The sequence below is a fragment of the Myxocyprinus asiaticus genome, chromosome 33 (genome assembly GCF_019703515.2).
Source record: "Myxocyprinus asiaticus isolate MX2 ecotype Aquarium Trade chromosome 33, UBuf_Myxa_2, whole genome shotgun sequence".
NCBI lineage: Eukaryota > Metazoa > Chordata > Actinopteri > Cypriniformes > Catostomidae > Myxocyprinus > Myxocyprinus asiaticus.
In genome coordinates, this window is record NC_059376.1 from 35,193,172 (window position 1) to 35,208,593 (window position 15,422).

Genomic DNA, 15,422 nt, shown 5'->3' on the forward strand with positions numbered 1-15,422 from the left:
CCAAACAAAGTCATAAGTGCTTTGTTGATGATGCTTTGCCCACATCTTGAACAACTTCAAAGAGGGGATGAGATGGAAGGGTCAAACCATGATTCAATTAGTAAAGGGTTTGATTTAAAAAAAGGAACTAACTGTGTAGCTGTGAGGTAAATGGTTATATATTTGAGTAGTTTATACCACATTTCAAATATGAAAGTATTTTTAAACAACATTTTTTTATACTTTTATAATTATTATGCATGTTGTTTTCTGGCTTCATATGAATTGAAGAGTCTACATGGAATGTTTGTACTTTAAAAAATTAATCTGTCACACCACAAGACTATTTTGCATTACCTAATAGAAATTTCAGTGCTTGCAAGACAGGAAAATGATAGTGGTAATAATGTAGGTATAAGCTTAGGTTTAGGTTTATTAAAATTCAATATGCAAATACCACAATGACACCATGGCTTTTGGTTACTGTACATTTCGAATGGCAAACAATCTATCAATCTAAGTTAACTGGAGATTTTCAAAAAAAATATTAAAAAGTATACATTTAGCAAAAACCAAATATACAACCCCAATTCCGAAAAAGTTGGGACAGTATGAAAAATGCTAATAAAAACTAAAAGGAGTGATTTATAAATTATATTCACCATTTGCTAAATTGAAAGCACTACAACTACACATTATATTATGTTTTTCCTTGTGAATTTCATTGTTGTTTGAAAATGTACAGTCATTTCAAATCAGATGATTGCAACACGCTCCAAAAAAGTTGGGACAGTCGAGTGTTTACCATTGTGAAACATCACCATTGGTTCTAATAATACTTATTAAGCATTCGGGCACTGAAGACACAAGTTAGTTAAGTTTAGAAAGTGGAATTTTTTCCCCAGTCATCCTGTAACACAACTTCACAGCAGAAGGGAAGGAGAACACAGGGAAGCGGGTTTTCCAGGCTCAGGTAAGACTTTTAATCGGCCACTTCAATGCTTCATAAACTCATCAGTTTCACAGACACATAGTCACTTAAACACATCAGCTTCACAGGCATGTAGTTATTTAGACACATAAGCTTCACAAACACAACAGATTAAACGCAACAGCTTCAGGAGCACCGCGGCCTTCCTTGTGCCAGACTCTCTCTCTCCTCTGCTGGTGGCGTGGCTGCTTATATGCCGCTCTCCCCATGCTCACTGGAATTAGAGACAGGTGTTAAACATAATCTAGCTCAGGTGCAAGCGCCCTTACTGCTTTCTCTCTCTCCGGACGGACGCTTGACCATGCCCCCGCTGCCACACATCCATTATGTAGGTCTTTAGCTGCACAATTGTACAGGGTCTTTGTTGCCATACGGTGTGCTTCATAATGCGCCACACATTCTCAATTGGAGACATCTCAGGACTGCGGGCAGGCCAGTCTAGCACCCACACTTTCTGCTTACACAGCCATGCACTAGAAATCCGGGCAGTATGTGGTTTGAAGTTGCCCTGCTAGAAAAAATGCAGGGACTTCCCTGGAAAAGACGGTGCTGGATGGCAGTATATGTTGCTCCAAAATTTTTATATATCTGTCTGCATTCATGGTGTTCTCACCGATGTGCGAGTTACCCATGCCATGGGCACTGACACACCCCTGGCCCATACAGACACTGGCTTTTGGACCTGATGCTGATAACAGCTTGGGTGGTCCTTTTCCTCTTTGGCCTGGATAACAACTACTTCGTTTTTCAAAAAGTTTTTGAAATGTGGACTGTTCAGACCAAAAAACACAGTTCCACTGTTCTACTTTCCATCTAAGATGAGACCCAGCCCAGAGAAGTCAGCAGCGCTTCTGGACAGTGTTGATGTAGGGCTTCTGCTTTGTATAGTAAAGTCTTAACTTGCATCCGTGGATGCAGCGGTGAATGGTGTTGACTAACAAATATTTACTAAAGTAAACCCAAGCTTATGTTCATGATATCCATTACAGATGAATGACGTTTTTTAAGACAGTAACGTCTGAGGGATCAGAGGTCATGTGTATTCAGAAGTGGTTTTCGTCTTGCCCTTTACGCCCCGAGATTTGGCAAGAGTCCTTGAAACTTTTAACTATATTGTTAAAAGTGCTATATTGCACTGTAGAGGGTGAAATGCCCCAAATCCTTCCCATTTGTCTTTGGGGAACATTGTTCTCAAAGTGCTGGATTATTTGCTGAAGCGTCTGTTGGCAAATTGAGAAGTCTCGAATGATCTTTGCTCTTGAAGGACTAGGCTGTTTTTGGAGGCTCCCTATATACTATGGCACGATTGCCTCACCTGTTTAACATCTCCTGTTTCACATCGCCTTGTTATTTCGACTCATAAAATTGTTATTAGTCTTAAATTGCCCATCTCAACTTTTTTGGAGCGTGTTGCAATCATCTGATTTGAAATGACTGTACATTTTCAAACAACAATGAAATTCACAAGGAAAAACATCATATAATGTGTAGTTGTAGTGCTTTCAATATAGCAAAGGGTGAATATAATTTACAAATCACTCCTTTTTGTTTTTATAAGCGTTTTTCATACTGTCCCAACTTTTTTGGAACTGGGGTTGTAGACAACACACCTCATGCCAAAAAACAGTTGGGTTAAGTTATGTCAATATGTTGGCTGTTTGGTTGAATTAATTGCAGACCTTCAATACTTAGGGTCAGAGATAAAAAAAATAAAAAAAACAACCACAATGTTTAAGTAATATTAATAGTGATGCCTTGCATGCAATATATTAAACTAGGACAGGCAAAAAAATAACTGTGGAAAACTTCAAAGAAATGGCGAGCACTTAAAGCATCAAAAAAGTACACTTCCTCTTACACATTTATAGACATTTAAACCTCAAATCTTGATGTTGACAAACTTATTTCCATGCTTTTTGTCAACTATCCATTTATTATCTTCGTTATTCATAGAGTCAGGAGGTGGAAGACTTTTCAAGAATAAGGAAAAAAAAAATCACTGTTGGCAAATGACAAGTTTCTTTCACAGCTTCAAAATTATGTAACTCCATTGCAGCATAGTGCAGTATTTATTACAATGCACGCTGCCTCCCTCTGTCTCTTTATGAACTCTTCTCTCAGGGGTTTAAATTAGTTCCTCACTGGGGATAATCCAGAGATTGGGACTAACCAACCTCAGAATTTACAGCCTGGTGCCAACTCAGCCTTCACGTTTGCAAATGACCCAGTTTCCCCTTCCCCCTCCATCTTTACCCTTTCCCCCTTTGCTGCATTTGCTCGCACTTTCGCCCTTCTCTTGTTTTCTCTGATTATTCTTTCAATTCTCCGTAGTGTGGCTTTGTTTTGCAAGCTGTTGACATGACTCATGAAAGGTTAGTTTTGCAAGAGCAAGTGACGTGGTTGTGATTGATAGCTCGCTCACTCTCTTACAGTATATATGTATACACAATACAGTAATATATGAGAGAAGAGTGTGTGCGCAAAAGATATACATGCTTATGGTACATGTACAGTTGATGCATAACATGTCAATAGTCCTTTTCTAATCAACATCACAAATTTATTTAAAAATGTATATAAATGTATAAGGCAAATACTGTATATATCTTAGGTCCTGTAACTGGTCACAATTTCTTTTAAGCTTTTCTCCATTTTTAGTCCCCTTTTTGTGATCACTATTTTAATTTACAGTAGATGGTCCTATGGTGTGACAAATTAATTTAAAAGTATAAATATTTCATGCAGTCTCTCAATTAATATGAGCTCATAAAAGAGTATTGTATGTGTAAATCATGAAGTATAAAGTATACTAAAAGAAATAAAGAGAGAAATAGAGTGTACCAGAAATTGCCCCTATAGGGCAGGACAATAGACCAGCTTTCCAGAACTGAAGGTGACTCTGTTATATGCAGGGTTGGGGAGTTACGGAATACATGTAACGTGAATATGTATTTAAAATACAAAATATAAGTAACTGTATTCCACTACAGTTACAATTTAAATAATTGGTAATTAGAATACAGTTACATTCAAAAAGTATTTCTATTACTGAAGAGATTACTTTGCATTTTATTGTCATTTGTTTCATTTAATATTTAGTCCTTTCAGATGGAAAACATTTATACATATAAATGATGCGATCCAAAGTGCATTTGAACAGTGGTGAAACACTTTCTTATGATGTGTTACATTCATATGAGCAGACAGAGAAGTAAGTTTGAAGTAAGTTTGGAGCAGAAGAAATAGAAATAAACCTTGTGTAAACTGTCAGCTTTACGCTAAGCTAAAATGCTATTTCTAGCCATTTTACATGCACATGTTACCAGGCACGATCATATTTTTTGTCAAGAAAATTCATGTTGGATCATAATTTCTATTTTTCTAGTAAGACCTTTGATATTAGGGCAAAAATCATATTCTTGAGAATAATTTTTGTATTGTTTTGTATTAAAAATGCTTAAAACAAGATCAATTTGATTTATCTTGTTTTAGAAACAACACTGCATAAGATATTTAGGTTTTTCAGAGAATGTATTTTTAACATGTGTATTGTGTCTCACTGTACTGGCAGAGTTTTTATAGTCAAAACAAGTGAAAAAATCATACCAGTGCTGAAGAAGTAATCCAAAGTATTTAGAATACATTACTGACCTTGAGTAATCTAACGAAATACGTTACAAATTACATTTTACAGCATGTATTCTGTAATATGTAGTGGAACACATTTCAAAAGTAACCCAGGTTGGTTATATGTAATATATATATATATATATATATATATATATATATATATATATATATAGTTGAAGTCAGAAGTTTACATACACCTTTGCCAAATATATTTAAACTCAGTTTTTCAAAATTCCTGACATTTAATCATAGACAACATTCCCTGTCTTAGCTCAGCTAGGATCACTACTTTATTTTAAGAATGTGAAATGTCAGAATAATAGTAGAGATAATTGTTTATTTCAGCTTTTATTTCTTTCATCACATTCCCAGTGGGTCAGAAGTTTACATACACTTTGTTAGTATTTGGTAGCATTGCCTTTAAATTGTTTAACTTGGGTCAAACATTTTGGATAGCCTTCCACAAACTTCTCACAATAAGTTGCTGGAATTTTGGCCCATTCCTCCGGACAGAACTGGTGTAACGGAGTCAGGTTTGTAGGTCTCCTTGCTCGCACAAGCTTTTTCAGTTCTGCCCACAAATTTTCTATTGGATTGAGGTGAGGGCTTTGTGATGGCCACCCCAATACCTTGACTTTTTTGTCCTTAAGCCATTTTGCCACATCTTTGGATGTATGCTTGGAATCATTGTCCATTTGGAAGACCCATTTGTGACCGAGCTTTAACATCCTGGCTGATGTCTTGAGACATTGCTTCAATATATCCTCATAATTTTCCTTCCTCATGATGCCATCCATTTTGTGAAGTGCACCAGTCCCTCCTGCAGCAAAGCACCCCCACAACATGATGCTGCAACCCCCATGCTTCACGGTTGGGATGGTGTTCTTTGGCTTGCAAGCCTCACCCTTTTTCCTCCAAACATAACGATGGTCATTATGCCCAAACACTTAAATTTTTGTTTCGTTAGACCAGAGGACATTTCTCCAAAAAGTAAGATCTTTGTCCCCATGTGCACTTGCAAACTGTAGTCTGGATTTTTTTATGGCAGTTTTGGAGCATTGGCTTCTTCCTTGCTGAGCAGCCTTTCAGGTTATGTCAATATAGGGGTTGTTTTACTGTAGATATAGATACTTGTCTTCCTGTTTCCTCCAGCATCTTCACATGGTCCTTTGCTGTTGTTCTGGGATTGATTTTAACTTTTCACATCAAACTACATTCATTTCTAGGAGACAGAATGCATCTCCTTCCTGAGTGGTATGATGGCTGTGTGGTCCCATGGTGTTTTTACTTGTGTACGGTTGCTTTTACAGATGAACGTGGTACCTTCATGCATTTTGAAATTGCTCCCAATGATGAACCACACTTGTGGAGGTCCACAATTTTTTTTCTGAGGTCTTGGCTGGATTTCTTTTGATTTTCCACTGATGTCAAGCAAAGAGGCTCTGAGTTTGAAGGTAGGCCTTAAAATACATCCACAGGTACACCTCCAATTAGCCTATCAGAAGCTAATTGTCTAATTGCCTAAAGGCTTGACATCATCTTCTGGAATTTTCCAAGCTGCTTAAAGGCACAGTTAACTTAGTGCATGTAAACTTCTACATTTATGCATTTGGCAGACACTTTTATCCAAAGCGACTTACAGTGTAAGTATTACAGGGACAATACCCCTGCAGCAACCTGGAGTTAATTGCCTTGCTCAAGGACACAATGGTGGTGGCTGTGGGGATCAAACCACACCTGATTACCAGTTATGTGCTTTAGCCCACTATGCCACCACCACTTGATACAACTTCTGACTGTGATATAGTCAATTAAAAGTGAAACAATCTGTCTGTAACAATTGTTGGAAAAATGACTCATGTCATACAAAGTTGCCAAAACTATAGTTTGCTAATATGTGTCAGAATTGAACTTGGGTCTCTGGCGCAAGAGTCTTAATTTCTACCACTGAGCCACAGAAGGGAGTGGAACCCAATAGTCAGATGTGCTCTTAAAAGAACTCAGAGTTTATTAACAAACATAGCAAAAGAGTACAAAAGCAGATTCTTACTGACAATCACAAAAAACCGAAAAATCTTTAGTCCAGAAAAGGATCCGAAAGGAGGAAAAAATAATCTCCAAAAAAACTCAGGAAAAAGACACCAAAAACAGCAAAAAATAAACACGGGGAAAGAACAAACCAAAAGGCTTACAAAGTTTAGTACTTGGAACTAGAACAGACTTACAGCAGTAACTGGCTAGGAACATCAATAACCAAGCAAAGAAACAAAGGAAGTGATCAACTTAAATACATAGTCCAGAAGAGGCACAGGTGAAAACAATAACACATGATAAAATGGCGGGAAACTGAAATGAAACACAATGAGGGCCTCTAGTGTCCAAAATAAAACATTAAAGCAAAAAACTCTGACAAATATGAAATCTATGGAGTGGTTAAAAAATTTATTTTAATGACTTCAACCTAAGTGTATGTAAACTTCTGACTTCAAGTGTATATATATATATATATATATATATATATATATATATATATATATATATATATATATATATTCTAAAGACCAAAAGAAAAAGAAGGGGAAGAAAATAGGGCTAAAAATTAATGACTTAAACTTAATCAACATTATGAAAAAGTATACTGAAATATGACTTCCAAAATCACTTGCAAACACAACAACAACTAAACAGACAGTTGTTTAGGTGCAGAAAATGGGAGGAAGTTTGAAGACATATGCAAGAAAATAACCTCCTGTGAGTGAAATTCACCTATACAGTAGGGAACTTAGGGAAAAAATGTATCTTGGTATTACCAAGTTTTTTTTAGACATATAATGTATCATGGCAATGTGAAATATTCTTTGGAGCACCTTAGACTACATCAACACTAATATATTTTCAGTTGAAAAAGCATTGATTTTGCTTTATTTATGCCTCTCATGGAACTGAATTTTCCACAAAAAACCTCTCTATTAATGCATACTTTGAAAAATGATGATATTATGAAACTGAAAACGTGTTAGTGTGGACGTGGCCTTAAAGTCGCATGTAAATACCATGATACATAAATTTGGTAATCATTAAGTAGCTCGGAATCAAAGTACCATGGTACAGAGGAGGTAGTATATTAACAGATAAAAAGAGAGAAAATGTGTGTGCATGACTGTGGTCTGTATTTGACTTGGATCTATTTGCATGCCTCCCTATGTGTGTGAGCAGTAGCTGGCTTGCATGCCAACATGAGACGTCTTATTTTTCGGTGTGTCAAGCGATTTTTAAAGCCATGTTTAATGAAGCTGAACGCTGCCATTATCTGCTCATGCAGCATCATTAGTCACCTCTTGCATTCCGCATCATCACCCCTGACTTCAATCTATAACAGGCTGTGTTCAAAAACACACCTCACGTTACCCTCTCCCTGCATGGATGAACATGCTACCCACTGAACACTGAAATGTAAACTTTATGATGCACTGTGATGCCCCCATGTAGCATAAACTTTTTCTTGTATTCATTCAATGCTTGAATCAATCCACATTGTGCACATTCTGAGAACCTTAGAATGTGCAAAATTCTGAGAATTACTTCAAGGTCCTTTATGGAATAGCACATAGAAAATGTGTCCTTTACCAGGCAAATTTCACTGAATTATATGTGCTGAAATATCACACGTCTCTCTGTGACAACCCTAGGCTCTTTAAACAGCAAACAATAATGTGGCCATTGGCTGCAATCTGTTTTTGTTTTTATTAATTTTTTTTATTTCTGTTTTTTTTTTTAAGGCCTTTGAGAAGGCTTTGAGGCACTTGTCAGTTGTTAGTTAGGTGAAAGCAATATTATACTATCATTTGACTCCTTTGACAACAATGAAATGACATGTCGCTGCTCTCCTGCTCCATCTCATTACAATGCTCTCAGTGGTAGGGGAGGGATTTTATTCATTTGGTTTGTTTTTAGAAATAGTTTTGCTTTCCCTCGCTGTACCTTTATCCGTCCCTTACAAAAATGAAACATGGTTTTACTAACTGTAACCACAGTTGAACCAGTGTCAGAATTTAATGGGCAATATTTGCCCCCTGGATTTGATTTTCAGGGGCATTTTTTATGTTAATGAGGGCATATTTTTCATGTTAAATAAATCAATTTAATCAATCCATTCATACAAATTCTCAAGATTGATAATTTATTACCTCTAACCCTAAACACTAAATCATTATCAACTCATATTTTATGCCATAATGTAGTATGTATAACTAGGACTAAAACATAATATTGAGAACTAATTTAAATGTTCACAAATAAAAATATTTAAAGAATACCAAATAGAAGAAATCATTACAAGGGCTTTTTTTTTTTGTCCTTGTGAAAAATTTACTGTGGTTACACTATAATAAACCTACAGTAACCATGTAACCTTTTTATTTATTTATTTTTTTTTTGTGGTAAGGCATATTGTTATTAACCATGGTGTTACTATAGTAAAACTACCCATGTCTTTTTAGCTGAATGATTATGATTTTTACCATACTTATGTTTTGTTTTGTTTTTCTGTACTATTACTATGGTTTTACCATGAATATGATCAAATATGGTGTAGTAAAACAAATATACATTTTGTGGGAATGGTTTTACTACAAATTCCGAAGTAGAGCTATAATTACTGTAATAAAACCATGATAAATATTTTGGTTACTATGGTTTACTACATATACCATAGTTCAACAGTAATGGCTAATTTTCATAAGGGATGGATAAAGGTATTGTGAGGGAACCCAAAATAATTGCGAGGGACTGCAAACTATTGCAAGGGAATACAAAACATATTGTGAGGGAACGCTAAACTATTGCGAGGGAATGTGAAACTATTTTAGAAAATAAATTCATATTTTAAAAATACATAACTAAAACGAATTCCGTCCCTGTCTTCTAAGGGGCTCCGTAACAACTGTATCTTCAAAGAGCATGGTTTTAAGAGGAGGCGTGTTTAATTTAGTGGCTAAATATGGCAGAAGTTCCTGAATGGCTACATTCCTTGCAGCACCTTTAATTCACATTCTGCACATTCTGAGAACTTAAGAATATGCTCATTCTAAGAATTTCTGCCGGGAACACGGTAACTGTACATTGTCATTTTCCTGAATATGGAGTTTATATCGGCTCTGGCAGTTCAATACGCTGACTCCAGTTTTGTTGCGCAGTTTTAAATGGCCTGACATCTATTGGGAACTCACAGTGGAATAACATTATTGCTTGTCTTGCCTTTTCATTCTTTCTCTGAAAAAAGTTGTGAGGCAAATGTGCAGTGCAACATCAGGCCTTTTTTGGAGTGCAGTAAGCATAATCGTGTATAACAGACTATGACGGCATCTCTCCAGGCTTTCTCACCTCAACATTGCCCCCCTACCAAGCAGCGATTAGGAGAGAGAATAGAGAAAACAAGCTGAGGGTGGTTGCCTTGCTTTCTTTTGACAAATGCCATGAAGGACAGAGAAAAAAGGACAGAGGCCAAGCAAACATCAGTAATGTCTCTTGCTCTTTTGTCTCATGCCTGACAGTTCATGGACAACATTTTGTCCGTAGATGACACATTTGTCCTCCCACTGTGTCCATTTCTGAAAAGTCTAATTTACTTGTAGGCTGAATTACTTTCTTACAATAGTTATAGCCAGGGTTGGGGAGTAATGGAATACATGTAACAGGATAACATATTTAAAATACAAAATATAAGTTATTGTATTCCACTACAGTTACAAATTTAATCATTGGTAATTAGAATACAGATACATTCAAAAAGTATTTTGATTTACTGAAGAGATTCAGGAACCCTCCACTCTCCCCTGAACCCTTGCGGCTCGACAATCGGTTCCTCGGCTCGGAGTGCCGCTCACGGCCGCGCCCAGCCCCAGTTCCTTTCTACCTGGAGGTGCATGAGGAGCTGACAAGATTGCGGAGGGCACCCTTCACGACCCGATCCCGATCTCTCAGCTCCCACGCCCTCACTACCCTCGATGGTGGGGCGGCCAGGGGCTATTCGGGGATCCACCAGGTGGATAAGGCGCTCGCGGTGCACTTGTGCCCGCAGAGCGCCACCACCTGGAGCGGGCGCCCGAAGCTCCCGTCCAGAGCCTTTAGGTTCACGTCGTCTCTGACAGCTAAGGCCTACAGCGCCGCTGGACAAGCCGCCTCCACCCTGCATGCCATGGCTCTCCTGCAGGTACACCAAGCCAAGGCACTGTAAGAACTGCATGAGGGTAGTTCCGACCCAGGATTGATGCAGGAACAGCAGTCGGCGACTGACCTCGCTCTCTGGGCGATGAAGGTCACGGCGCGGTCTCTCGGATGGGCACGGTTCCTTGACACCCCCATCTACCAGGTTGGCCTGTTTGGCGACACCGTCGAGGACTTTGCCCAGCAGTTCTCGGCGGTGAAGCAGCAGACGGAGGCCATTCAACATATCCTGCCCCCCGGCATGGCTCAAGACCCCACACCCTGTCTGCTCGTCGCCAAGGGCGCCCTCCTGCAGCAACAGCACTGGCTCTGCCGCAGCCCGCCCCCATGGCCCAGCTCCGGCATGGAGCCCACCGCAGGAAAGACGGCATCCGTCTCACGGCCGGCCACCAAGAACCCGAGAAAGGCTTCGAAGTGCCCCTGAGACGGGCAACCCAGGGACGAGGAGACCCGCTGCTCTGGAGCTGGTGAACAGACCACTCCATCCTGTGGTGGATGGCCGGGAGGAGAATTTTTTTTTAAGTGGTTTTCTTATTCCCTGGGTCACATATACGGTGCGCACGGCTGTCATCACGACCACCGTCCACCATTCCATTTCGGCAGGTTTGGCGCTCCAGTGGCGTCCCCCCCCGCCCCTGCGTGCCCAGCTGTGGCACAAGCATGCCCACACCGGGATGGTTCCGGCGGACTGCGGGGACGATATACTTCCTCCCCCCTCCCCGACCGATCCTATGGTGGGTATCAGGAGCCAGGTAAGTGCTTCAATGTCCCTCGACTCAGCACTGCCACGGGGCTCAAGCCCCCTCGACGTGACGCCTCAGACTCCGCCCCGCCTAGCCTGTCCCACCCGGGACTAGCCTGTCCCACCTGCCGGTACGTCCGACGAGATTGTCACCTTGGTCCCCCTCGCCCGGAGCTTGGACGCGTGGCTCGCGCTTTCCAACCCATCACGATGGCTGATCCGGACCGACCGACTCGGCTATGCGATTCAGTTCGCCAGACAACAGCCCAGGTTCAGCAGCGTCTGCTTCACCTCAGTGAAGGGCGAGAATGCCAAAACCTTGCACGTGGAAATCGCTACCCTTCTACGGAAGGGTGCGATAGAGCCTGTCCCTCCGGCTGAGATGAAGAAGGGGTTTTACAGCCCCTACTTCATCGTACCGTAGAAAGGCGATGGGTTGCGGCCAATCTTGGACCTGCGAGTACTGAACCGGGATTTGCACAGACTCCCGTTCAAGATGCTGATGCAAAAATGCATTCAAGCGAGCGTCCGGCATCAAGATTGGCTCACGGTGGTAGACCTGAAGGACACGTACTTCCACGTCTCAGTTTTACCTCGACACAGACCCTTCCTGCGGTTTGCTTTCGAAGGCCGGGCGTACCAGTACAAGGTCCTCCCCTTCGGCCTGTCCTTGTCCCCTCCCATCTTCACGAAGGTCACAGAGGCAGCCCTTGCCCTGCTAAGGGAAGTGGGCATTCGCATCCTCAACTATCTCGATGACTGGCTAATCCTAGCTCACTCTTGGGATGTGTTGTGTGTGCACAGGGACCTGGTGCTCACACACCTCAGCCGGCTGGGGCTTCGGGTCAACTGGGCAAAGAGCAAGCTCTCCCCGGTTCAGAGCATCTCTTTTCTCAGCTTGGAGTTGGACTCAGTCTCGATGACAGCGCGCCTCATGAATGAGCATGCACAGTCGGTGCTGAACTGTCTGAAGGCATTCAGACGGAAGACAGCGGTCCCACTGAAACATTTTCAGAGGCTCCTGGGGCATATGGCATCCTCAGCGGTGGCCACACCGCTTGGGTTGATGCATATGAGACTGCTTCAGCACTGGTTTCAGACTCAAATCCCGAGATGGGCATGGCGCCACGGGACACATCGCATGGACATCACACCGATCTGTCGCCACCTCTTCAGCCCTTGGACTGACCTGACATTTCTATGGGCAGGGGTTCCCCTAGAACAGGTCTCCAGGCACGTTGTGGTTACGATGGATGCCTCCAAGACAGGCTGGGGTGCTGTATGCAACGGGCAAGCAGCCGCCGGCTCCTGGACTGGCCCCTGGCTACATTGGCACATCAACTGCCTCGAGTTGTTGGCAGTACTGCTCGCCCTGCAGAGGCTTCAGCTGTTGATCCAGGGCAAGCATGTGTTGGTTCGGACAGACAACATGGCAATGGGGGCATGCATCAACCACCAACGCTCCCGTTGCATGTCACAACTCGTCCGCCGTCTCCTCCTCTGGAGTCAGCAGCGCCTCAAGTTCCCCTGAGGAAGGACCTTCTTTCTGAGGGATGGGGCACCTTCTGGCACCCGCGACCAGACCTCTGGAATCTCCATGTCTGGCCCCTGGACCAGACGTGGAAGACCTAAGTGACCTACCACCCATGGTGGTAAACATGATCACTCAGGCTAGGGCTCCCTCTATGAGGCACCTGTATGCCTTGAAGTGTCGTCTGTTCGCTAAGTGGTATTCTTCCCGATGCGAAGACCCCCAGAGATGCGCAGTCAGATTGGTTCTTTCCTTTCTGCAGGAGAGATTGGAGGGGCGGCTGTCCCTCTCCACCTTGAAGACGTATGTAGCCGCCATTTTGGCACATCATGATGCAGTGGATGGTAAGTATTTGGGGAAGCATGACTTGATTATCAGGTTCCTGAGAGGCGCTAGGAGGTTGAACCCCCCCAGATTGCACCTCATTCCCTCATGGGATCTCTCTGTAGTCCTTTGGGGACTACGGGGAGCTCCCTTCGAGCCACTGGAGTCAGCTGAGCTATAGGCACTCTCTCTGAAGACTGCCCTCCTGACTGTGCTCACTTCCATCAAGAGGGTAGGGGACCTGCAGGCGTTCTCTGTCAGCGAAACTTGCCTGGAGTTCGGCCCGGGGCTACTCTTATGTGATCCTGAGACCCCGAACGGGCTATGTGCCCAAGGTTCCCACGACCCCATTTAGGGATCAGATGGTGAACCTGCAAGTGCTGCCCCAGGAGGAGGCAGACCCAGCCTTGGCGTTGCTGTGTCCGGTGCATGCTTTACGCATCGATTTGGATCGCACGCAGAGCTTTAGAAACTCAGAGCAGCTCTTTGTCTGCCTTGGCGGACAGCGGAAAGGAAGCGCTGTCTCCAAACAGAGGATCGCCCATTGGGTCATTGACGCCATTGTGATGGCATATCACGCTCAGCACGTGCCACCCCCCCATGGGGCTATGGGCCCATTCTACCAGGGGTGTGGCGGCCTCCTGGGCCCTGATCAATGGCACCTCTCTAGCAGACATCTGCAGAGCAGCAGGCTGGGCAACACCCAACACCTTTGTGAGGTTCTACAATCTCCAGGATGAGCCAGTTTCGTCCCGTGTTTTGTCTACAAACAGGTAAGTTCCGGGACAGCTGGCCGGGTGTACCGCTTGCGCATGGCGCCATTCCCTCCCTTGAGGTGAAGACGTGCGCTGTTGACTCCCAGTAGTGTTCACAAAGTGGTGATCCCTGGATGACTTTCCTCCTTAGCCCTGTGACAGACTAGTTTGCGGAGAAACTTGCTGCTGGCCCAGTACATGTGTTAACTAAGCCCTGTATTGGGGTAGGTGCTCCACATATGCTGGTTCCCCATAGGTGACCCCATGTAATGTATATTTGCTGCTAAATCGTTTCCCTGTTGGTAAACTGCGTCTTCTTGGACAGAGGTTCCTCTGCCCCCTGTCACTGTGTTTGTAGAGTTCCTCCCCTCTCGAGTAGGACCTACCATGGGACTTCTCCACATGACATACTTCCGACAAGACTCAGTAAGACCATGTGATGTAATTCCACTCAAAATACCCTCCCCCCCTCTCTGGGCGGGGTGTGGTCTCCGCGGTGTCTTCCCTTGGGAGTGACACCCCCCCGATGTAGACATTTATGGACCCCCGGTCAGTTAACAAATTCCACTCTTTTTGGGGAGAAAAGAGAGGAAAAGAGGCCATGGCTGGGCTAGCCTGTCCCTATTTTTTGGGCAGTCGACTTGTTCCCGAAGGGCCATTCGACGCCCATAAGAGCGTTGGGGGAGGTTACCTGATGGCCTGGTGCACTGGCTACGAGGCACACAGCGGTCTGCCCATCTCGCACCACCAGTCCACGTAAAACAGTTCAGCTAGTTGTGGCATTTTGTATAGGGACCCCTAGTGTCACTACATTGACACAATGTCAAGTGAGTGACAGATAGGGAATGTCCTGGTTACTTTCGTAACCTCTGTTCCCTGATGGAGGGAACGAGATGTTGTGTCCCTCTTGCCACAACACTGAACTACCCGCTGAAATGGCCGGGACCTGGTCTCGGCTCCTCAGCACAAAACCTGAATGAGTGGTTGCATACAAGCTCCTTTTATACCCGTATGTCCGGGGGAGTGGCATGCAAATTCCACTCGCCAATTCCCATTGGCCTTTTTTCAAAGATCAGAGGTGTTTGGGGCTCCCATGAGTGACCCCTAGTGTCACTACATCGACACAATGTCTTGTTCCCTCCATCAGGGAACGGAGGTTACAAAAGTAACCAGGATGTTTTTAGAGGTTTTGTCTTACTGTACTAGCAGAGTTTTTATAGTCAAAACAAGTGAAAAAATCTACTA